Source organism: Cibotium barometz, chromosome 65, assembly GCF_041138505.1.
Source record: "Cibotium barometz isolate CiBa-2024 chromosome 65, ASM4113850v1, whole genome shotgun sequence".
Taxonomy (NCBI): Eukaryota; Viridiplantae; Streptophyta; class Polypodiopsida; order Cyatheales; family Cibotiaceae; genus Cibotium; species Cibotium barometz.
In genome coordinates, this window is record NC_141110.1 from 6,756,298 (window position 1) to 6,783,689 (window position 27,392).

The following is a 27,392-nucleotide window of genomic DNA, read 5'->3' on the forward strand; positions in this document are numbered from 1 at the left end:
GCTTTTTCTATCTTGTAAGTTGATTCCTATTAGTGCTAACATTACAAGTTATTATTACAAGTCAAAGGTTGCATTCTAAGGTAAACAAGTACTATGAGTAAGCATCTAGGCTTGCATGGCTGAAGAGTGTGGACCCATAACACATGTTAGTAGACTAGCGTACTACTTGCATGGCTACATGGGTGCATAACCTATGTTAGCCTAGCATACATGCTATAGATCTAGTGAGTAGGAGATGTGTTATAAACAAAACATTCACTCTGTGAACGAGAAACAACTAGTACCTTGCATGCACACTATGGTGGTCACAACTTCAATATATTCATTGCATCTTCTTTCTCCTAAATTAAACAAATCGAGACATATGCATAGTATGGTGGTCACAAATTCAATATATTCATTGCTTGTTCTTTCTCCTAAAGTAAATCGAGACATATGCAAGGTTCTCCCTTTTTTTTGAGAAGATTGAGAAAACACTCTTTTAACCCTTGATCTTGTCATGATGGTTAACATCTCTTGACATGCCATTATATGTGTGAGGGCCCTTTCAGCTCTTTAGAATCATTCCCATTCTCAAGTTCTATACTTGGTAGTTTTCCTGTTGAAATATTTGTCTATGCTTTTGCTATCTTGTTGATTCATTCTCACTGTTTTCACTACAAGTTCCTACATCTTATAAGTGAAAGCCTCAATTCTAAGAGGAAGGGGCACTATGAATAAGACTCTAGGCCTGTAGGGCTTAAGAGTGTGCACCCATCACCTATGTCATACTAGCGTAATTAAAGACTATGGACCCATAACATATGTGAGATCAGCATACATGCTAGAGATGTGTTGCAAACGAAAAAACAAACTTTCTATGAAGAGCAACAAATAGTATTTTGCAGTATTTTGCATACATGGTATGGTGATAACAACTTCGGCCTATTCATTCAGCGTCATGATCGTCAGACGTCGGTAACTCATGAAACGGTCATGATTGCCAAAGAGTACACAGAATCAGAGATAGCCTTTGCTGTCCGGAGACGTCTATTTCAGCAACTCCCTTCTTCCTCCTCCCAATTTACATCTCGTGGCTTCCAAAGAGGAGGTAATTCTTCTCGTTTGAGATTTCCTCAAAAGCGTTCTTCTTATTGTGACAAAACTGGTCACTTGGTATCTAAATGTTGGGCACGAGAGTACGATGAAAAACACAATATTACAAATAAACAACTCGTTTATCAAGGGGTTCTTCCTCTTCTACAACCTGTGAATATTGTGGGAGCACAAGGCATTCATCTAGTCGATGCTTCAAGAGGCGTGATGAGATGAAGCTCGAAATCAAGCTTATGCTACTCAACAAAATCCTCACGATGAAGACAATGTTCATCAAGAGGCTAATTCGGTTCATTTTAATGTCTCTCCAGAAAAGGTACTACACGTTCGTGATGGTTCTCTCTTTATTGTTGATTCTGGTGCTACTGGCAACATGATATATCAATTGCATTGGTTATACAATTATCATCCAATTTGTATCAAGAAAGTGGTTTATCTTGCTGATAATATAACTTGCCAAGTAATGGGTATTGGTGGCGACTTGTATTTGGGAACCTCTTCCTCAACCAAAATACTGCGAGGAGTTTTACATGTTTGTGATTTACAAAGAAACTTACTTTCTATTGTGCGGCTTGTGGATCTTGGTCTATTTGTTGGATTTGATAGTACAAAGTGTCGCATCGAAAAGGATGGCACCACTATTGCGGTTGCTCCTTGACATGGTAATCTCTTTGAACTTTCATTGAATGAGGATGTTGCAAATGTTCTAGGAGATCTCGATTATAAGTTATGGCATTATCGGTTTGCTCACTCAAATTTCTCAAAGCTTCTTGATATTCATCGTCATGATCTTGTGAGAGGTATGGACCTCAAATCTCACCCGCATATGGGGATATGTGAATATTGTGCTCTAGGCAAACATCATCGTAAGCCATTTCCAATGTCTACAAATATTCATTTAAATAATCTTTTGAATCTCATTCATACTGATATTTGTGGACCCTTTCGTTCATCAAAGTCTTGCTACCGTTACTTCATTACTTTTATTGATGACTATTCACAGTATACAAATGTCTTTTTGCTACGACATAAATCAGAAGCATTGGACACATTTAAGAGGTACCAAATATCTGTGGAGAATCACACTGGTTGAAGAGTCAAAATTCTTTGAAGTGATAATGGTGGTGAATATATTTCCAACTTATTTCATGATCATTGCATCAACCACAGCATCCACCATGAGTATACCATTCCATATTCTCCCCAATAGAATGGAGTTGCAGAGAGTGACAGAATCGTACAATTTTGAATGCAATTAGATGCATGCTTATTCATTCTGGATTATTTTGCTCTTTTTGGACAGAAGCAGTATTGACAGTCGTTTGTGTTCAAAATCATCTTCCAACTACTACACCTTCTGGTAAAATTCCAATCAGAGCTTGGATAGGCCAAACTCCTTCCATTGCACATTTCAAAGTCTTTGGGTGCATTACTTATATTCATGTCCCAAAAGAGACGCGACGCAAGCTAGAACCTTCAGGTTTGAAGGTTATTTTTATTGGTTATTCTGACAATTCAAAGGGTTACAAGTTTTACGATCCAAGTTCTCAAAGGTAATTGTTAGTCGAGATGCTATATTCAATGAGCAATTGATGGGAGGTTCGTGGTCCATAGATGATGCTGATGATACAAAAACATTACTCACTTCTTTTTCTTTTCTACTTTTAGACAATGATTTGCATGATAACACTCTTTTGATAGATATTATAGACAAGTCTATTAATGTTCATCCTACGGTTCCAAAGGAGACTTCTACAGATCTTGATATTAAATGCTGATTCGGCAAGATCTAACTTGTCCATGCGATCCACCAATGGTAATTCTTCTTTATCAATGGCAGTTTGGTATCTTGGGCTAGCAAGAAACAATGATGTATTGCAGTTTCTACTACAGAGTCTGAATATGTAGCTGCATCTTTAGCAGCTTGTGAATTGGTATATAGAAGCACATTGCACGTGGACTTTAAGCTGGCATTGTACATTTATATGTAGGAGCTATATATAGCTTGCCCTAACTCACTCTAGGTCTTGCCTATATATATATGACTTGTGACTAATATCATTCATTCTTGTGGAGCGTATGTGGTGTCTCTTGTCTCGTCTCTCTCCCTCTCTCAACAATTAGAATCAAATTTTGAGGTAAACACAAAAGTTTTAAAAGACAAGAATCTCTACAAGAGTGTATGAGATACTAGAAAGCCCAATCCCTTTCATTTTTTAGTTATTCGAGTGCAAAGTGGGGCACTTGTTGTTTTTTATGGTTTCATGTTGAAAACACAACTTTGGACATTTTGAATGCTCTCAAAATCTCTCTCTCTCTCTCTCTCTCTCTCTCTCTCTCTCTCTCTAGCACAGAAAATCCTCAAGGCTCTAGAAGAAGCAAAAAAAAAGCCCACGAGAATTAGTAGATTATCATGCACAAAATTATCAAAGATAGAAAATCTCTTCTAAAAACATGTATTTGAACCAAATTAGAGAAGATACGTTTCGCGAATACCGGCCACCCCACGAAGAATCTCCCAATTATCTGAACACGGACTTTATTTGTCTTGTGATGAACTTACTTTCTTTAATTTGACTCTCTGACAAATAAAGTTATCTACACCCACATGCGAGGCCGTTACTAAAAAATAAGGGCGATTTGGTGTTCGGGCCCCGTTTTGGACGCTCGTTGTGTTTATTTTTAATGCGTAAACCCCCATATGAGTTTTCTTTAAGCTGAACCATTCACTATGACCCTCTTATACATTATCCAAATAACACCACAAAACATGCATGAAAAGTCTCAAAATTGATCCAAAATCGACATATCTAAATTACTAAATTTGTGAGAAAACTTAATCTTTCATGTCCTCTATGTATTTCCTACTTTTTAACATTAAATATAGATGCTAAAAATTTCCGAATCAAATGGACCCAAACATACGTACATATGAGTACGTTACAGGATCAAAAGGCTATATAAAGCCCATGTAGCACTCACATTGGTAATGAAGCAATGCAGTTATTTTTTATATTATGAATGGCTCAAATTTCTTCCCACCTTGATTTCTTTTGTAGTATTTGAGAAATTTATGTTCCCAAGGTCCTCATTAAGTTAATAATTTAGTTACTTAGCATATTTATTCAGTTATTAGTCACCCACCATTACTCGAGCCAAAATAGGCTTTTCCAAAACATCTACCTGCATTGGAGGGCTTCCACCACCTTCTATAGGCAATATTGTGGAACAATTTCTTCACAAGGAATATTCCTTTACTCAGGGCGTAGATTTCCATGATCACTTCAATTATTTGATTTTGCTGATGTTCGACTCGACACGGCCATTTCCCCCAAATGGTCATGGTTTCTAAATAGGCAACTATTGGAGAACTTTTTTGTCTCCACAAAATAAATTGGGTCAATTCCCATGAGATAAAAGTGCGACCCAAGGTGCTCTACATTCCCCTAACATGGCTTGACAAATGGTGTAGCCAATCTCCAATGCCAAGTCGATTTGTAGATGGAGGTTCTACTGTAGATTTTCTACACAAGCATTTTTTAATGCTTGGTGGTAATGATCTTGCTTAATCCTTTTTTAATGATCATAATAATGTTATCTCATGCACTAAATAATAATCCTCTACTTTTATTAATCATTATCACATCTAATTTTCCACATAGATGATATATGCGTATGTGGTTATGAAGCTTGAATGCCACCTCTTGTAAAGGGATTATAGACACTGCCCTAATTCTATGTTCTCATTGGTGTAGTACCTGCCTATTTATGGCATACATGTCTATTATGTATTCTAATTCTAAGTGTCTAGATAAGTTCAATGGCATAGGGTTTCAAATCTGGCAAACAAATATCAAGGGCCATTCAGTGAGAAAGAACTTATGGAGCTTAGTCAAACCACAAGTAGAAGGAGAGGGAGAAGGAGTTTTCACTAGAGCTACCACCATTGCTTTGCAAGCAAAGGATGAAAAAGCTTTAGGGATAATAATACAGCATTAGATGATAATTTTATACATTATATAGATGATGCTGACACTCCAGCTCAAGCTTGGGAAATACTTGAGAAAATCTTTGGTGCTAAAGCAAAGCATTCTAAGATTAGTCTTAAAATGTAACTCTATGGACTCCTGTACATACCTAATAAACATGCTGCTGCCATCTTGTTGAAGACTATGCCTTCAAAATTTAATCAACTTGTCACGTGTATGGTATGTCCATCTGACATTGAGTATGGTCAACACCAACAAATAAACCAAGATCCCCAAGATAAGAAACTGATAAAATATTATGTTGAAAAATAGGAACATGTAAAACATGTAGTCAAATTTGAGTAGAAGAGTGTGTTCCCAAGTTAAAGTCACCAACACACATAACTTGACATGTAGTATCATCACTAAGATAAACAATCTTCTTGATTGGTAAAGTATGATAATGAAACGTACCCACATTCTGTTCCATGATCTAACACAAAATTTCTCAAAACTTACAGAAAAATCAAACATACTTCAGAAAATGAAGAGATTTTCAATAAACCATAATGGTTTACAAATCCAAAGTAACAATAATACTTGTCAATAGAAAATCTCAAAATTAGAGAGAGAATCACCCCAGCAAAACATCTAGCCAATAGGGCCTTTCTTTGATGCCTGTCGACCCAACCACCACGTTGGACGTTGCGGCTATCCCGGGTATGCCTCTTGTAAATCTCATCCACTGTGGATTCTACCAAATGGCTCCCAAAGGGCATGAATCACGTTCTCTATCTGGCGTTCCCTGTCTAACGATAGCTGCCCCCAAGTCCAGCGTTCCCTGTCTAAGGACGACTGCCTCGAATCTCAAAAATCTCTCTCTCTCTCTCTCTCTCTCTCTCTCTCTCTCTCTCTCTCTCTCTCTCTCGCACAAAAATCCTCAAGGCTCTGGAAGAAGCTCTAAAAAAACAATCCACGAGAATCAATATATTATTATGTGCAAAATCGTCAAAGAAAGAAAATACCTTCTAAAAAACATAAACTCGAACCAAAAAACTTGAACTGAAAAGTGGTGTTGGATTCGTTTTGCGAATACCAGCCACCCCATGCGGAATCTCCCAATTATTGAAACACGGACTTTGTTCGTCCTCTGATGAACTAACTTTCTTGAATACTTCTATTTGACAAATAAAGTTATCTACACCCTCATGCAAGGCCGTTTACTAAAAATTAAGGGCCGATTTGGTATCTGAGCCCCGTTTCGAGTGCTCGTTCGGTTATATTTACTATGTAAACCCCCATATGAGTTTCCTTTAGGCTAAACTACTCACTATGACCCTCTTATACATTATCTAACATGGTTAAGTATAAAATAGAAATCACAAAACATGCATAAAAAGTTCCCAAATTGACATATCTAAATTACTAAATTTGTGACCAAACTTAATCTTTTATGTCCTCTAAGTATTTCCTACTTTTCAACATTAAATATAGATGCTAAAAATCGCCGAGTCAAATGGACCCAAAAATATGTACATATGAGTACGTTACAGATAATTATGAAGCCATTGTTGTTGATATGTCATGTTACCTGTGGCACTAGAATCCACTATAAATGTAGCACCATCATGAACAAGAAGCACTTGATTGGATGAAATATGGTGGCTAACACAATTCTCCTTTTCGTGATCAACATCATTCATGAGAGTTATCGATAACATAAGCTTGATTACATTCATCATCATACTTTTTCTTTAGAAATTGAGAAGTGGGATGATTTGTAGGACCACAATATGTACATGTTGTTGATCTCTTATTAGATCGAGAGAACCCATGTTCATCATATGATTTGGCAAAGTAATGAGATTCATCATGACCATTTTCGTGAAAATAATTGCAATACCTACCAGAATAATATTTTTGATTAGAGCATCCTCCACGAGAGAAGGATGTCCACCACGAGGGAACTGAGAAAAGGGGAGCTTTTGGAGGTAAGAAGGGTAGCCTCTGAATAATCTAAGTGACATGTAAGAAGAGCATCTGAAGAGGGATCTGTACGTCCTTCATGAGGTTATGAATATTCAATAAGAGATATGCAAGCACTATCAAAATCAATACCATCTTTGTTAAAAAAAATCATAACAATATTATCATATTTTTTATCTTTGATCATGTAAAGAAGCTGAGCAACAAAATGATTAACAATTTAGTTAAATGATTCAATATGAGAAGTCATACAAGTAGAAATTTTGTAATCCAACCCGTCGAACATATTACGAAGATGAGTTTCAGATAGATTTTTTTGGAAAAGTGGGAAGATTAAATACATCGAACATAAGAGAATCATGAAGAGCAGACAAAATATACCCTCAAGCAACCTTATCTTTCGTCCATTCGGATATGAAAGTATTTACCAATCAATAAATAACCCATCAGTAATAAGTCAATGAGCAACATCAACAAGTCACCGAGAACATGGAGAATTTCCATATACAATATCAGAAATATCGTCACCTTCAAGAATCAAAGTCATCTTTGCCTTTCAACTAGGAAAACCATGGCCTTGAAAAATAGGAATAGAGCGCTAACCAAAAGGATAACCATCAATATAGCAATATTCGCCATGGAGATAGCGCAATGAAGAAAAACAAACGTCACCAAAATAGTAGTGTTGATGCTTTTTGAGACGTAGAGAATATATGAGGCAACAAAAAGTCTTGATAATAAAAACTAACATCACAAAATAGTAGTGTTAATGCTTTTAGAGATGCAAATATTAATAAGTTGAAAAATAGGAAAAAGTGTCCAAAATGAATATGTAAAAGGCCATGCGGTCGCCAAAAATAGCGATCCAAGGTAAAAAATAATCAACGAAAAGTTGAGGAAATTACTTCTGCATGACGGTGTGTCTAAAAATCTGCATAACAGAAAACAATAATAACTTTTGCCCTGTAACTCCGTTTTCAAAGTTTTTTGATTAAAATTTGAGGGCACGAGCACCTCTACGATTTCAAGTTCACGACAAATACAATATAAGATCTTATTTGTCAGAAAATACGATATAAGATCATATTTATCGGTCGAATCTTCAAATTCGGACGAGAAGGCCCTCAAAAATTTTCAACAAGCTTAGGGGCTCAACATCCTATAACTTGTTTTAATACACAAGGAAAAAAGTGATATTTCATGCAAAATAATATATACTTACACACATAAACATATATTTTTGCTGAAAGAAACCTAAAAAATCATAGATTACTACAAAACAAAAACGTTCAAAATTGTTCAAACCAATCTTCTGCATTGAAGGGGTAACTCGCTCTGATACCATGTTGAGAGCAAGAGAAAAAGACAGGTACATGAGACATCGCTCCCAAAGTAGTGTATACTATTAATGGTGCATAGGTATATATAGGTGAGATCTAGGTCAAGCTAGGGTGAGCTATATATAGTCCAACAGTGGATACATGCATGCATAATTTGGCCAGAATTGAGCTCTCCAGAGTTTAAGAAAGGTGTTCATAGGCATCGTATATCACCTGGGCAGGGGTCATGGGTGGCAGGGACCACCACACATGTGCCTAGGGCATCCGTTCAACCGTCGGGATTGTTTTTGGGAAATTGATCGAGATTGCCTGTAGATCTTGTGGGCCCTTTCCATCCATCATTTGGGCACATGGAATGCTACAAAATTTGGGTTTGAAGCCCGCCATATTTCAAAATTCCACGGGTTGATTTAGGCCACTTCGATTACCCGTTTCTATCCCGAAAAAAGCCTTATCAGGGGTATTGCCATGCTTAAGATTTGAAATTTGAATTTAGTTTTCTCATTTCCTGAGTAGAAGGTTCTTAATTTGCAACAATCACATGAAAATAATATCTTCTTAAGAAAAAAAATAGTTAAATGCAACCATAATGAACTGCCTCAGCTATACTTGCAAAGGATACGATATATTATTATTAATGTGCTATATTTACAATGGGTATGTTACACAATAAAAGATAAGAGTATATACTATAAGGGAAAGTACTCTCCTATAATAACATATAATGGTTTGTCCATAGTGTGAACTCGACTATTTGAGTTAGCACTATAGCTACGCCATGACTCTAGTACTCAAAAATGGTTATCACACAGCCTATCATCCTAAGCTCACTAACCATGCCAATGGCATAAGTGTGGAAACTATCACCCAAGTAGGTCATCAATGTCCCCAACACTATTTAAGCATGATATTTTAACAATCGTAGCCTTGTGTCTTGTTTTGAGGACTCTTGGAAGTTTTCCATGCTTCGGTGGTAGACTTAGGAGTAGCCTTATCCTGCTTTTATTGGGATTGTTCCCTAGTCACAATCCTTGCTTGAACGTCATATTCTTCTTATTGATGTGAACTTTTTTCCATATATGTTTGTATTTTTTAATGAAGTTTTTTATAATATATTGTTAATGAATATTGTTTCTCATATACGTGTATTTTTCATGCATATCTTAGTTTTTTTGTGAATGGGGGGGATATAATGGGAGAGAGACAAGCAAGTTTGATCTGTTTCTCTCCTCCATTCTATCCCCCCTTTTCTTTTGTGTAGACTCCAACATGGCTATGAACATGTTATGCACGTGGCTATTAGCACGGATCTAGCCATTTTCTCCTAGCTGGATGCATATAATCCTGTAAGAGAATTTAAAATTCAAAAATTCCTTTGTTGCAACATCATGGTTACGGGGATGGGGCTATAATGCACTAATGTCAAGAATGAGGAAAACTAATGTCAACAATCACCAATCGGTGTAATGCACTAATTAAAGGGTGTGTTTACTAGCCCAAAGAAGAAGGATACTAACTATCAATTTAATGGTCTTAAATCAAATGATGGAGGTATATAGATAATTATATATGTTGCTCAATATTTTCCTGTTGATGTTAGAGACGATTAATTCTTTTCCATAAATTGATTTTCATAACTTGAATACAATTCATACTTCCAATATCAATCTCGGTAGGTGTGGAGACAAGGGATTTCAAAATGCCATCTACAAATTAGGTGGAGTGACAAGGTGAGATGTAACTAGAGGGGGAAATCAGGGTAAGGTGGACCACTTACACAACTTTTTTGCATTTTAAAAAGCACCTTTGAAGTGGTCCACCTTAACTTGATTTAAGAGTTATTAGAGTGTTTATAGAGCTTTGAAGGTATAAGAAATCTTAAAATCACATTACCTCATGTGTGGATTTGTAATCTAAGTACCTTAAATCACAAAAAAAAAGTATTATCAACGACATAGCTTTTGGTTCCACCTTGCCTTGCTTTCACCCTAGAGCTATAGATTGACACTCCTATAACATATAACCTTACAATTTTCTATTTCTTTTTTCTAAATTATTTATCTCTTATTAAATAGATGGATAGTATCAAATAATACTTATAATCCATTGAGAAGCCTTGAGTTAAGCTAGTTTAGGCAATGAGTAAAATTAAAGAAAATTTTCCAAGAAGTGTACTAACAAGTCAATTACACCTTCAACACAATCAAAACACTATATATGTTAGTTTTTTTAAATCTCTACAAAATTTATCAAAACATATGTATATTAGTAAAATAAAACATCTTTACTTACTTGGTAGTTGCAACCCCTTGCATAATCCTATTCATCTTTTGTAATTTCCTCTTCTACCTTTTTAACTTGTTCTAGAGTATCTCGAAGCCATTAAATATTATAATCCCTTAGAAGAACCACTAGGCTAGATGGGTATGCCATGTGTCTGTGTTAATCTCAAGGCTCTTTCAATCTCTTTCTTGCATCCTTATATATTTCAATCTACTTATCCCCAACGCTAGATTGCTAAGAAGAAAAAATGCAATGACCTTTTTGTACATGGACTTATCCATCTTTCGAATGCATTACACATGTGACATCATCCATTCATCCTTATCGCTGTCCATGAATCTTGACATGGATGGATCTATTCATTTCAAATATCTTGAGATATACATGAGAGACTCTTACAACAACCAAGCCTCTTCCATGCTTATTTCTAGCCTTTCTCTTTGCCTCATAAAGCCCTTTAAGATTTTTATGAAGAGTTCAAGAAGAAATATCTATAACAGCTATAATAAATGTATAACATCACATATGGCCACCTCATTTGCTAGATGTACTACATATGTGTCATGTTTTCTATGCATACAATGTCATGTGCGACATGTTTGTAATTAATAATAGGAAATGATAGTTGGTCTCACCCCAAGAGAACGAGAGAATAGTTATCGTAGATGTCATATACAAGACAAAACTTGAAAATGGCTTAAATAAGAGACAGTGGTGGTGAGGGAGACGATGACATCTAAAGAGTAGCCTGGCATAACTATGAATTCATTAGTTCATCCCACATGTAATTGATTTCTTTAAAGATTTATATGAGCATGTTTTAGCAGTAAACATGTATACTTTTTCATTATGTAATGTTGGAGGAGAATGAAAGTGGTCAAGGTAAAGGTGGTGGTGATGGGGAGGATGATGAGGAGGGGGATGATTACTTTTAAGGATACTCTTCATATTCTTATGAAGATACTCTTCATATTCTTATGAGGATACTCTTCATATTCTTATGAGGATACTCTTCATATTCTTATGAGGATTACAAAGATTATCTTATTTTGCCTATTTTTTATTACACTCGACTTTGAAACAACATTTTGACCTTGTATATCCTTTATTTGCAATATGAACATATTGTTTTTCTCAACTTATGGAGACCGCATCATAAGATTATTGAACAACATGAGGTCACACACAAGGATACACATGAAGGAAGGACGAGGCATGCCGGCTAAGTACTCAATGAAAGAGTGAAAGAAGGCGTTTAAGAAGTGGAGGAGGATAAGAACTTATACCCACTACAAAAGGTGACACACCGTTCACAATTGAGAAGTACGACACCATAAAATATGGGTTCAAAGGAAAGGTATCTTGGATTGCCATATTCATAAGTCGTTATGTAACTTGTATTCAAATACACGAGGTTTCATATGCATTCTTAAAAATGTGTCATGTTTTTTGTACATTTAATTTTATGTGTTACATGTTCATAATTATAGAAAATAATAGTTGGTCGCTCGCACATGTCATATTGAAGCAGAAACTTGGGAGTGGCTTAAACAAGAGAGAGTAATAACTGATGATGACATGGATAGAGCCCATTGCTCATCAAAACTATGTGGTATGTAGTTGATCCCGCATATACTTAATTTCTTTGAAGATTTATATGAGTGTGTTTTAGCATTAAATATGTATATTTTTCATTATGTAATGTAAGAGAAGAATGAAAGTGATCAGAATCAAGGTGAAGGTGGTGGTGATGTAGATGATGACGATGAGGAGGAGGATGATTATGTTTGAATATAATTTTTGTAATTTTATGAAGGTTATCTTAGTTTTCTCTCACACTCTATTTTGAAACAACATTTTGACCTTGTACATGCTTCATTTATTCGCAATAAACAAGTGATATGATGTGGAGTATTCTCAATTATGTTTGTATTTTTGAATGAAGCATGTTCATGAAAATGCATTTTGAGTTTTTATAATATGTTGTATTTTTCATCCGTGTGTTAGGCTTTTTTCTTTCTAATGCACAGACTGCTGCATGGCTATGCAAGCGATTATGCTTGAGGCTTTAGCCGCATGCATAGCTGAATGAGAAATTTTAGAGTCCAAATTCTATTTTGTTGGGCAGTTCTAGATGTAGCTATGCACGGATGCTCTTGTAGTGCTTTTCCATGCGATTCCTTGTTCTTCTTGCTATTAAATTTTCCAACCATATTATGGTTACTACCAAGATAGAGCATGTTTTTGGTAGATTGATCAAGGTGAAAGGTAACTTGAATTTTGCTATTATCTATCTTGTAGTTCTTAGTTCTATTATATGCTTATGAAATTCCATGCATTGTCCTTAATCGTATATCTTGACCTCGTCCTCAAGTTTATTAAGTTTCTTTTAAATCTCAAAACATTTTTAAGTTTCTTTGATTAGTAGACTCTTGACAAGGTGTCCCATAACTACATTTTGTGCATGGACATGCGAAACTTCCTTCGCTATACCTTGTCACAAACACATGCAAATCAACACAATGCAAGGTGCTCATTTTTTAAGTAAATATTGAAAAATCCTTCTTCATAGTCCTTGACCTCATCATGGAGCAACATTTTTACACGTCACTATGTGCCAAGTCCCTTTCACCTCAAGAATCGTTCGCGTTCTTCACTTCTATAATGGGCAATTTTCATGTTGAAATATTTTTCTATGCTTTTTCTATCTTGTAAGTTGATTCCTATTAGTGCTAACATTACAAGTTATTACGAGTCAAAGGTGAACAAGTACTATGAGTAAGGATCTAGGCTTGCATGGCTGAAGAGTGTGGACCCGTAACACATTTTAGTAGACTAGCGTACTACTTGCATGGCTACGTGGGCGCATAACCTATGTTAGCCTAGCATACATGCTATAGATCTAGTGAGTAGGAGATGTGTTATAAACAAAACATTCACTCTCTGAACGAGAAACAACTAGTACCTTGCATGCACACTATGGTGGTCACAACTTCAATATATTCATGGCATCTTCTTTCTCCTAAATTAAACAAATTGAGACATATGCATAGTATGGTGGTCACAAATTCAATATATTCATTGCTTCTTCTTTCTCCTAAAGTAAATCGAGACATATGCAAGGTTCTCCCTTTTTTTTGGTAAAATCGAGAAAACACTCTTTATAACCCTCGATCTTGTCATCATGGTTAACATCTCTTGACATGCCATTATATGTGTGAGGGCGCTTTCAGCTCTCTACAATCATTCCCATTCTCAAGTTCTATACTTGGTAGTTTTCCCGTTGAAATATTTGTCTATGCTTTTGCTATCTGGTTGATTCATTCTCATTGTTTTCTGTACAAGTTCCTACCTCTTATAAGTGAAAGCCTCAATTCTAAGAGGAAGGGGCATTATGAATAAGACTCTAGGCCTGTATGGCTTAAGAGTGTGCACCCATCACCTATGTCATACTAGCGTAATTAAAGACTATGGACCCATAACATATGTGAGATCAGCATACATGCTATGAGATGTGTTGCAAACGAAAAAAAATAAACTTTCTATGAAGAGCAACAAATAGCATTTTGCATACATGGTATGGTGATAACAACTTCGACCTATTCATTGCTACTTGTTTCACCTAAAGTAGGCCGTAATAATTACATGAAAAAAGCTCAAGTTGGACAAGAAGTCTTGCCTAAAATAGGTCATGTTAATTACACAAAAAAAGCTCAAGTTGGACTAGTTTTTTGGTAACCTTCTCATATGTAGCAAACTGACTACCCAGAAAATAGACTAAATCTATGTGCTTTGTAGTCGTTGTAATTTTGATTGCTAATTTTTGTGGGTGTTGTCCATGGTGGCATGTGCTTTCCACAAGAGGGAGTAGTAACATATGATGACATCGAGTGAGTCCATTGCTCATCAAAACTATGTGGTATGTAGTTGATCCCGCATATACTTAATTTCTTTGAAGATTTATATGAGTGTGTTTTAGCATTAAATATGTATATTTTTCATTATGTAATGTAAGAGAAGAATGAAAGTGATCAGAATCAAGGTGAAGTTGGTGGTGATGTAGAGGATATTGATGACGATGAGGAGGAGGATGATTATGTTTGAATATAATTTTTGTAATTTTATGAAGGTTATCTTCCTTTTCTCACACACTATTTTGAAACAACATTTTGACCTTGTACATGCTTCATTTATTCGCACAATAAACAAGTGATATGATTTGGAGTATTCTCAATATATTTTTGTGTTTTTGAATCAAGCATGTTCATGAAAATGCAATTTGAGTTTTTATAATCTGTTGTATTTTTGATCCGTGTGTTAGGTTTTTTTAAAAAAAATGCACAGACTGCTGCATGGCTATGCAAGCGGGTATGTCTGAGGCTTTAGCCGCATGCATAGCTGAATGAGAAATTTTAGTTTCCAAATTCTATTTTGTTGGGCAGTTCTGGATGCCACTATGCACGGATGCTCTTGTAGTGCTTTTCCATGCGATTCCATGTTCTTCTTGGTATCAAATTTTCCAACCATATTATGGTTACTACAAAGATAGAGCATGCTTTTGGTAGATTGTTAATCAAGGTGAAAGCTAACTTGAATTTTGCTATTATCTATCTTGTAGTTCTTAGTTCTATTATATGCTTATGAAATTCCATGCATTGTCCTTAATCGTATATCTTGACCTCTTCCTCAAGTTTATTAAGTTTCTTTTAAATCTCAAAATATTTTTAAGTTTCTTTGATTAGTAGACTCTTGACAAGGTGTCCCATAACTGCATTTTGTGCGTGGACATGCGAAACTTCCTTAGCTAGACCTTCTTACAAACACATGCAAATCAACACAAATGCAAGGTGCTCATTTTTTAAGTAAATATTGCAAAATCCTTCTTCATAGTCCTTGACCTCATCATGGAGCAACATTTCTTTACATGTCACTATGTGCCAGGTCCCTTTCACCTCAAGAATCGTTCGCATTCTTCACTTCTATAATGGGCAATTTTCATATTGAAATATTTTTCTATGCTTTTTCTATCTTGTAAGTTGATTCCTATTAGTGCTAACATTACAAGTTATTACAAGTCACAAAGGTTGCATTCTAAGGTGAACAAGTACTATGAGTAAGGATCTATGCTTACATGGCTGAAGAGTGTGGACCCGTAACACATGTTAGTAGACTAGCGTACTACTTGCATGGCTACGTGGGCGCATAACCTATGTTAGCCTAGCATACATGCTATAGATCTAGTGAGTAGGAGATGTGTTATAAATAAAACATTCATTTTGTGAATGAGAAACAACTAGTACCTTGCATGCACACTATGGTGGTCACAACTTCAATAGAGCTGTAACAACATTTGCAACATCCTCATTCAATGAAAGTTCAAAGAGATTACCATGTCGAGGAGCAACTGCAATAGTGGTGCCATCCTTTTCGATGCACGAAACTTTGTATTATTAAATCCAACAAATAGTCCTAGATCCACAAGCCGTGCAACAGAAAGTAAGTTTCTTTGTAAATCAGGAACATATAAAACTCCTCGCAGTATTTTCGTTGAGGAAGAAGTTCCCAAATACAAGTTGCCAATACCCATTACTTGGCAAGTTGTATTATCAGCAAGATAAACCACTTTCTTGATAGGAATTGGATGATAATTCTGTAACCATTGCAATTGATATGTCATGTTGCCAATATCACCAGAATCCACAATAAAGAGAGAACCATCACAAACATGTAGTACCTTTTTTGGAGAGACATTATAATGAACCAAATTAGCCTCTTGATGAACATTGTCTTCATCATGAGAATTTTGTTGAGTAGCATAAGCTTGATTTCGAGCTTCATCATAACATCTCTTAAAGCATCGACTGGGTGAATGCCTTATGCTCCCACAATATTCACAGGTTGCAGAAGAGGAAGAACCCCTTGATAAATGAGGTTGCTTATTTGTAATACCATGTTCTTCATCGTACTCTCGTGCCCAACATTCAGATACCAAGTGACCAATTTTATCACAATAAGAACAATGCTTTTGAGGAAATCTCAAACGAGAAGAATTACCTCCTCTTTGGAAGCCACAAGATGTAAATTGGGAGAAGGAAGAAGGGCGTTGTTGAAATGGACGTCTCTGGACAGCAAAGGGTGTCTTTGATTCTATGTACTCTTGGGCAATCATGACCATTTCATGAGTTACCGACGTCTGACGATCATGACATTGAGAATATTCAATCAAAGAAATACATGTATGCTCAAAGTCAATTCCATCCTTGTTAGATAATATAGTGACAATATTATCATATAAAGGATCCTTCACCATATCAAGAAGTTGTGTAACTAATTGAGTTCGAGGAATAGGATCCCCTGCAGCAGAAAGTTGATTCATAATATCTTTGAATGATTCAATTATTGGAGCTCTATATATGGCTCACTCTACCTAACTTGGTCTCACCTATATATATGTATCTTGTCCTCAATATGAATCAGTCTTTGGGAGCGTACATGATGTGTCTCTTGTCTCGTCTCTTTCTCTCTACATTTCAACATGGTATCAGAGCATCTATGAGGGAAGCATCTATGTCTTCTTGTTAAATTCATGATTATAATTTCATGTCTTACAAGATTGTTCTTTGATTATGTGTTGTCTACATGATTTTATAGCTTAACTTGTTGTAATTAGAGTTGTTTCTTAATCGCGTCCTTAAAACCAAAACCTATCAAAAAAGTTTGTCAAACAGAGTTGTGAGTCAAAAGTTATGACAGTTCAGGCAAACTGCATCTGTAAAACAGCAAAACAGGTTCTTTGTGTGAGCACACAGGTTTCCTCTTCATCAAGTGTCTTTGTGAGCACACAGGTTTCGTCTTCGTCAAGCGTTTTTAGCAACCCACCCAAATCTAGCTTCTTCGTCAAGCGTTTTTAGCAACCCGCCCAAATCTAGCTTCTTCGTCAAGCGTTTTTAGCAAACCGCCAAATCTAGCTTTTTCGTCAAGCGTCTACCAATGAATCTTGCGTCCCACGTCTTGGATTTTGCTATTTTTAGCAAAGCGACCAATCTAGCTTTTTCATCCAGCGTCTACCAATGAATCTTGCATCCCACGTCTCGCTATTTTGAGGACTCTTTTCTTATTGACGTCTCTTATCTCTTGCAGTCGTCCTTGTCTATGGTGTGCAGATTTTGTGATTTTATCTTATACATCTTCTCACAGATAGATATGGCTATGACTGTTCTCGTCAATGGTTTTCCTTCTGGCCAACGTTCTATTCCTTCTTTTCAAGGCCAAGGGTTTCCCGGTTGGAAAGCAAAGATGCTGTTAATTCTTGAAGGCGATGAGCTCTCAGATGTTGTTATTGGCAATTCTCTATGTCCGTCTCAGCCTATTATTCCGAATTCTGACAACGTTCTTATCACGGAAGGCCCTGTTTTTGATGCATGGCGTCTTGCTTATATGGATTGGCAGAGGCATGATAAAGCAGCTCGTCGGTATATTCTTTCTGCTCTTAGTGATTCTCTCATGCTTGATGTGTATGACTTTCCTACTTCCCATGACGTATGGGAGTATCTTATAGCAAATTTTCAGAAAAAGTCTGTTACAGAAACACTTTATTTGAGAGGTTTGCTTTCAAAGTTACAGTATGAAGTTGGTACTGCTATGACGGGACATATTGATTCTTTCAAATCTATTATTAATCAACTTGCTGCTGCGGGTGATCCTGTTCCACGAAAGCAACTTATTACAATTCTTCTTGATACAATAAAGGATCCGTCTTATGACAACATTGTTACCATTCTTTCTAACAAGGACGGTCTTGATTTTGACCAAACTTGCATATCTTTGATTGAGTATTCTCAACGTCAACAACGACGTAGTGTTGGTCATGATGCAATTATGTTTTCACAACAAGAGGAGCCTGAGTCACAACAGTTGGAACGGGCCTTTAATGTGCGAAGGCGTTCTTTTCAACGAGGCAACCGTAGAGGTGGTCGTCGTGGTGGTAGTTTCTCTCGTCTCAAATTTCCTAACAAGCATTGTTCTTACTGCAATAGGAATGGTCATACTGAAGATGACTGTTGGGCACGTCAATATGATGAAGAACACAACATTACCACAAAACAACCACGTTTATCTAGAGATTCTTCTTCTTGTGATTATTGTGGAAAATCTGATCATCCCTCTTCCATGTGCTTTAAGCGTCGATTTGATGTAGATCGAAATCGAGCATATGCAGCCGAGCATCATGATAATGTTATGCCTGAAACAAGTTGTGTTTTATGTTCAGTTCCCCCAGACAGAATACTTCATGTACGTGATGGTTCACTTTTCATTATTGATTCTGGTGCTACAGGAAATATGACATGAATCTAAGTGGCTACATAACTATCATTCTTTACCTGTTAAGCGTGTTGTTTATCTTGCTGATGATACAACTTGCCAAGTCAAGGGCATTGGAGATTTATATCTTGGCACCTTATCTTCTTCAACTCGAGTTTTACGAGGGGTTTTACATGTCCCAGAACTTCAACGTAATCTTCTTTCAGTTGCAAGACTTGTTGATCTTGGTTTGTTTGTTGGATTCGACCACACCAAATGCCGCATTGAGAAAGATGGACAGATTATTGCAACTGCTTCTCGTAATGGCAATTTGTTTGAGCTCTCTCTTAATGATGCTGTAGCAAATGTTGTCACTGCTCCAGGGGATCATGATTGCAAGATATGGCATCATCGCTTTGTTCATGCTGATTTCTCAAAGCTTCTTAATCTTCATCGTCAAGGTCTTGTACGCGGAATGGATCTTAAAGCTCATCCTCATATGGGAATCTGTGAGTTTTGTGCTCTTGGCAAACACAATCGTAAACCCTTTCCTCTCTCGAATTCAGTTCATTCTCATGATTTGTTGGATCTTGTTCATACCGACATTTGTGGACCTTTGCCTCCATCGAGAACACAACATCGTTATTTCATTACGTTTATTGATGATTACTCACGGTATACAGTTGTTTTCTTGCTTCAACAAAAATCTGAGGCGTTATCTGTTTTTAAGCAATTTCACAAGGCTGCCGAACTTCAAACTGGACGTCGCCTCAAGAAACTTCGCAGCGATAATGGTGGAGAATATGTGTCTCGTGAGTTTGAGAGTTATTGTACGGACCATGGTATTCATCATGAACATACAATTCCATATTCACCTCAACATAACGGTGTTGCTAAACGTAAGAATCGCACTATTATCAATGCTATACGATGTATGCTGATTCATTCTGGGTTATCTCGTGTCTTCTGGAGTGAAGCTCTCTTGACAGTAGTCTTTGTTCAAAATCATCTTCCTACTACTGCTCCTTCTGGTAAGATACCCATCACAGCATGGACAGGTGAAATTCCTTTTGTATCTCATTTTCGAACCTTTGGATGTATTGCTTACATTCATGTTCCTAAAGAAACACGAGCAAAGCTTGATGCTCCTGGCCTTAAAGTTATTTTTATTGGGTATTCTGACACTTCCAAAGGCTACAAATTCTATGACCCGTCCTCCAAGAAAGTGCTTGTGAATCGTGATGCTATTTTCAATGAACAGCTTATGGGCGGTACATGGTCCATGGATGATTCTGATGATACTAAATCTTTGCTTCAAGCTTTTCCATTCTTGTGTGATGATGAATCTTCTTCTATAGAGCAAAATTCCTCTTCACAACCATCTAAAGAGCAACTTTCCTCTTCACAACCATTGATTCCGAATGCTGTCATTGATGATGTTGACGTTTTTATTGATCTGCCTATTGATTTTGAGCATGGTTCTTGTCATGTTTATGATGAAGATTTTGAGGCTAATGTTTTCTCTACTTCTGAAGATCCAGCCACGTACAGTGATGCTATATGTTCTCCACAAAAGGATCAATGGCAAGAGGCTATGGAAGCAGAGTATGATTCTCTTATCTCTAAAGGTACATGGATACTCACTGAGCTACCTCCTGGCCGTACTGCCATTAAGTGTAAGTGGGTATATAAGACAAAATTCAAAGTAGATGGATCCTTTGACAAATTCAAGGCACGTTTAGTTGCCAAAGGTTATTCTCAAGTTGCTGGCGTTGATTATCACGAAACCTTTTCACCAGTTGTTCGCATTACTAGTATTCGAGTTTTATTGGCATTTGTTGTTCAATTTGACTTAGAAATTCATCAGATGGACGTGCGCACAGCTTTCTTGAATGGAGATTTGAATGAAGAAATTTACATGGAGCAGCCAGAAGGATTTGTTATTGCAGGGAAGGAAGATCTTGTTGCTCGTCTTCATAGGGCTTTATATGGTCTTAAACAAGCTTCACGGGCCTGGTACATCAAGTTTGATCTTTTTCTTACCTCCCATGGTTTTCTCTCTTGCTCTTCTGATCCCAACTTATTTACCAAACACCAAAATGGTAGTTTTGTAATCCTTGCCCTTTATGTGGATGATACAATCCTTGTTTCCAATGATTTGGGATTTCTACACCAAAGTAAGCAGTTGTTATCTTCGGCATTTGATATGGTGGATCTTGGAGAGCTTCACTCGTGTCTTGGCATTCAGATTCAAAGGGATCGCAGTAAAGGTATTTTATTACTTCGACAGTCAAAGTTTATTGAAGATACTATTAAGAAGTTTGGTTTGGAATCTGCACATTCAGCAACTACTCCTTGTCTTGCGAGTTCCATGAAAAACACTTCTGATGGTGGTGGCCAGCTTGTTACAAATCAACCATATGCTAATTTGGTTGGATGTCTTCAAGTTGTTGGTTTGAACACTCGTCCTGACATTTTGTTTATTGCTAACTATCTTGGGCAACACCTGGCATGTCCTTCTCTAAAGCATTGGTCTTCAGCAAAGCGCGTGTTGAAATACTTGAAAGGCACTATAGATTATGGTTTGGTTTATCAACGACAATTCAGATCCGACTCCATTCCATCTCTTTCTCTTTTGGGTTACACAGATGCAGATTGGGCCAGCTCACATTTATCTATGCGATCTACTAGTGGCAATTGTTTCTTCATTAATGGTTGTCTTATTTCTTGGACCAGCAAGAAACAACGTTGTGTTGCAGTTTCTACAACCGAATCTGAATATGTTGCGGCATCACTTGCAGCTCGTGAACTCATTTGGCTTCGACAAGTGTTGACAGATATCGGCCATTCTCCTCTTTCTAGTACACCCTTGCGGTGTGATAATCAGAGTGCTATTAGTCTTGCAAAAGACTATGTCCAACATAACAAGTCAAAACATATTGCTGTGCATTACCATTATGTTCGATACGAAGTACGCAAAGGCACTATCATGATTGAACATTGTCCAAGTGACCAGATGATTGCAGATATTCTTACCAAAGGTCTCAATGAGTCACGCTTCATTTTCTTGCGCTCAGAGCTTGGAGTTGCCTCGGGCTCACTCTTTCTAGATTAGGCTCTTTACTCTTATGGTAGCTTTGTACATATATCGTTGTAATCTTCTAGACACCATGCACTTTGCACATTCCACAATTGCTCACTATGACCTCTTGGTCCTTTTGTATATTTGTACATAGATGCACAATGCACTTTCACATCATTACTTCTGGTTCATATTTTCACATTTGTATAGGGGCTTGGGTTTTTCCCTTGTACTCCCCAAGGGTTTTTTCATCCATAGCTAGAGACCCTTGTTTGAGTGGGGGTGTTGGAGCTCTATATATGGCTCACTCTACCTAACTTGGTCTCACCTATATATATGTATCTTGTCCTCAATATGAATCAGTCTTTGGGAGCGTACATGATGTGTCTCTTGTCTCGGCTCACTCTACCTAACTTGGTCTCACCTATATATATGTATCTTGTCCTCAATATGAATCAGTCTTTGGGAGCGTACATGATGTGTCTCTTATCTCGTCTCTTTCTCTCTACATTTCAACATCAATGTGACTATACATGGATGTACCTACCTTGAATTAAAGCTTGCCCACAACATTAGAGAGATACAAAATCTTTGTAATAGTTTTCTTCTCAAACATAGTGATAAGATAGTCCCATATAGCATATGACGTGGATAATAGATAAACATCTAGCATGAGTGAATCGTTAAGGGCAGAAAGTATATACCGACGAGCAGCCTTTTCACGACAACGAATCCAGTGTTCATGATCAATTTTCCACTATTCAAAAATAGGACCTTTGGTAATAATTACATCATTCTGAAGTGGATCAATAGGTTGAGGAGGGCATGCAAAAATACCAAGAACAATATCTGCCAATTCGTCTCCTTCCAAAAAAAATAGCATCTTATATTTCCAACCAGGAAGTCCTTGGCCTTGGAAAAGAGGAACAAAACACTGCCCAGAAGGAAATCCATTAACAAGTATGGTGTTTGCCATGCCAGGTTGTGAGAACAAGTACAAGATAAGATCGCAGAACTTGCAGACCATGTACGAGATATGAGAAATGTAGCCAAAAATAGGCATGCACCAGACGACGAGCATAAAGTGATCATGTAAAGAATAGAACGTGAACCAAAATTAGAACTCTAAAAGTGGAGACTCGTGTCTCATGCACGTAAGCAAAATTAGAGGTCCATAAAAGACAAAAATATTAACAAGAAAAAGCACCGCGTTATGACGCAACTTGCACGGCAAGTTCTATATCTAATTGTAGCTTGTACAACAAGCATCCGTCTGAAGCTTTCATGGAAAGCTTTGACGATCAAATCCTAGTTATGACTCAGAGACAACTACCTGTTTGCTCTCACATAGAACCTATTTTACTGTTTTAGATGCAGTTTGCCTAAACTGTCCTAACTTTTGACTCAGAACTCCGATCGACAAATCGTTTTGATAGGATTAACCAGCACTCTACCATCTACGCACCAGCATGGTTACGGATGCGGCTATAATGCACTAATGTCAAGAATGAGGAAAACTAATGTCAACAATCACCAATCGATGTAATGCACTAATTAAAGGGTGTGTTTACTAGCCCAAAGAAGAAGGATACTAACTATCAATTGAATGGTCTTAAATCATATGATTGGCATAAGATGATGGAGGTATATAGATAATATATATGTTGCTCAACATTTTCATGTTGATGTTATAGACGATTAATTCTCTTTTATAAATTGATTTTCATAACTTGAATACAATTCACACTTCCAATATTGATCGCTAGGTGTGGAGACAAAGGATTTCAAAATGATATCTACAAACTAGGTGGAGTGACAAGGTGAGATGTAACTAGAGGGGTAAATCAGGGTAAGGTGGACCACTTACACAACTTTTTTGCATTTTAAAAAAGCACCTTCGAAGTGGTCCACCTTAACTTGATTTAAGAGTTATTAGAGTGTTTGTAGAGCTTTGAAGGTATAAGAGATCTTAAAATCACATTACCTATTTGTAGTCTAAGTACCTTAAATCACAAAAAAAAAGTAATGTGAAGCTTTTGGTTCCACCTTGCCTTGCTTTCACCCTAGAGCTATAGATTGACACTCCTATAACATATAACCTTACAATTTTCTATTTGTTTTTTCTAAATTATTTATCTCTTATTAAATAGATGGATAGTATCAAATAATACTTATAATCCATTGAGAAGCCTTGAGTTAAGCTAGTTTAGGCAATGAGTAAAATTAAAGAAAATTTTCCAAGAAGTGTACTAACAAGTCAATTACACCTTCAACACAATCAAAACACTATATATGTTAGTTTTTTTAAATCTCTACAAAATTTATCAAAACATATGTATATTAGTAAAATAAAACATCTTTACTTACTTGGTAGTTGCAACCCCTTGCATAATCCTATTCATCTTTTGTAATTTCCTCTTCTACCTTTTTAACTTGTTCTAGAGTATCTCGAAGCCATTAAATATTATAATCCCTTAGAAGAACCACTAGGCTAGATGGGTATGCCATGTGTCTGTGTTAATCTCAAGGCTCTTTCAATCTCTTTCTTGCATCCTTATATATTTCAATCTACTTATCCCCAACGCTAGATTGCTAAGAAGAAAAAATGCAATGACCTTTTTGTACATGGACTTATCCATCTTTCGAATGCATTACACATGTGACATCATCCATTCATCCTTATCGCTGTCCATGAATCTTGACATGGATGGATCTATTCATTTCAAATATCTTGAGATATACATGAGAGACTCTTACAACAACCAAGCCTCTTCCATGCTTACTTCTAGCCTTTCTCTTTGCCTCATAAAGCCCTTTAAGATTTTTATGAAGAGTTCAAGAAGAAATATCTATAACAGCTATAATAAATGTATAACATCACATATGGCCACCTCATTTGCTAGATGTACTACATATGTGTCATGTTTTCTATGCATACAATGTCATGTGCGACATGTTTGTAATTAATAATAGGAAATGATAGTTGGTCTCACCCCAAGAGAACGAGAGAATAGTTATCGTAGATGTCATATACAAGACAAAACTTGAAAATGGCTTAAATAAGAGAGAGTGGTGAGAGGGAGTAGTAAAACTGATGATGACATCGAGAGAGCCCATTGCTCAAAACTATGTGGTATGTAGTTGATCCCGCATATAATTAATTTCTTTGAGGATTTATATGAGTGTGTTTTAGCATTAAATATGTATATTTTTCATTATGTAATGTAAGAGAAGATTGAAAGTGATCTGAATCAAGGTGAAGGTGGTGGTGATGTAGAGGATATCGATGATGATGAGGAGGAGGAGGATTATGTTTGAATATAATTTTTGTAATTTTATGAAGGTTATCTTGGTTTTCTATCACACTCTATTTTGAAACAACATTTTGACCTTGTACATGCTTCATTTAATCGCAATAAGCAAGTTATATGATGTGGAGTATTCTCAATATATGTTTGTATTTTTGAATGAAGCATGTTCATGAAAATGCATTTTGAGTAAATATGCAAATCAACACAAATGCAAGGTGCTCAATTTTTAAGTAAATATTGCAAAATCCTTCTTCATAGTCCTTGACCTCATCATGGAGCGACATTTCTTTACAGGTCACTATGTGTCAGGTCCCTTTCACCTCAAGAATCGTTCACGTTCTTCACTTCTATAATGGGCAATTTTCATGTTGAAATATTTTTCTATGCTTTTTCTATCTTGTAAGTTGATTCCTATTAGTGCTAACATTACAAGTTATTACAAGTCAAAGGTTGCATTCTAAGGTGAACAAGTACTATGAGTAAGGATCTAGGCTTGCATGGCTGAAGAGTGTGGACCCATAACACATGTTAGTAGACTAGCATACTACTTGCATGGCTACGTGGGCACATAACCTATGTTAGCCTAGCATACATGCTATAGATCTAGTGAGTAGGAGATGTGTTATAAACAAAACATTCACTCTGTGAACGAGAAACAACTAGTACCTTGCATGCACACTATGGTGGTCACAACTTCAATATATTCATTGCATCTTCTTTCTCCTAAATTAAACAAATGGAGACATATGTATAGTATGGTGGTCAAAAATTCAATATATTCATTGCTTCTTCTTTCTCCTAAAGTAAATCGAGACATATGCAAGGTTCTCCCTTTTTTTTGGTAAGATCGAGAAAACACTCTTTATAAGCCTCGATCTTGTCATCATGGTTAACATCTCCTGACATGCCATTATATGTGTGAGGGCCTTTTCAGCTCTCTCTAGAATCATTCCCATTCTCAAGTTCTATACTTGGTAGTTTTTTTGCTGAAATATTTGTCTATGCTTTTGCTATCTCGTTGATTCATTCTCACTGTTTTCACTACAAGTTCCTACATCTTATAAGTGAAAGCCTCAATTTTAAGAGGAAGGGGCACTATGAATAAGACTCTAGGCCTGTACGGGTTAAGAGTGTGCACCCATCACCTATGTCATACTAGCGTAATTAAAGACTATGGACTCATAACATATGTGAGATCAGCATACATGCTATGGGATGTGTTGCAAATGAAAAAAACAAACTTTCTATGAAGAGCAACAAATAGCATTTTGCATACATGGTATGGTGATAACAATTTCGGCCTATTCATTGCTACTTGTTTCGCCTAAAGTAGGCCATAGTAATTACATGAAAAAAGCTCAAGTTGGACAAGAAGTCTTGCCTAAAATAGGTCATGTTAATTACACAAAAAAAGCTCAAGTTGGACTAGTTTTTTGGTAACCTTCTCATATGTAGCAAACTGACTACCCAGAAAATAGACTAAATCTATGTGCTTTGTAGCCGTTGTAATTTTGATTGCTACTTTTTGTTGGCTATATATAGAATGTCTCTATATATATAGCCCTAGGATCTCCTCTATATATACTCATCTATTGTGTGTATTCCACACACTTTGGGGTTTCAGTCTCTATGTCTCGTCTCTCTCTTCCTCTCACCTCTCATCTTCCCAACATGGTATCAGAGCGTGGTTGCTTTTTCGCTATGAAAAGCATTCGTTTTCGGCTTCGCGCGGCTCCGCGCAGCGCGCGCAGAAAAATCTGCAATTCTGCGAAACGTAAAATTGTCATAATTTTCTGCTCCGGACTCGGAATTCAGTGTTTTTGAAGTCGTTTTGGGAGTATATGGTGCGTTTCCGAGCTGTCTAGCATATCAGATTTATCAAATTCTGCACCGATTGTAATCTGCAGCAGACTGACAGCAATCTTTTGACCGTTGGCTATCAAAACTTCTATCTGGGCAAAAGAAGATAAGTGATTTAGTTTTTTTAATCTTTACAATGATTTATTGCTTGATTATGTGTATGTTA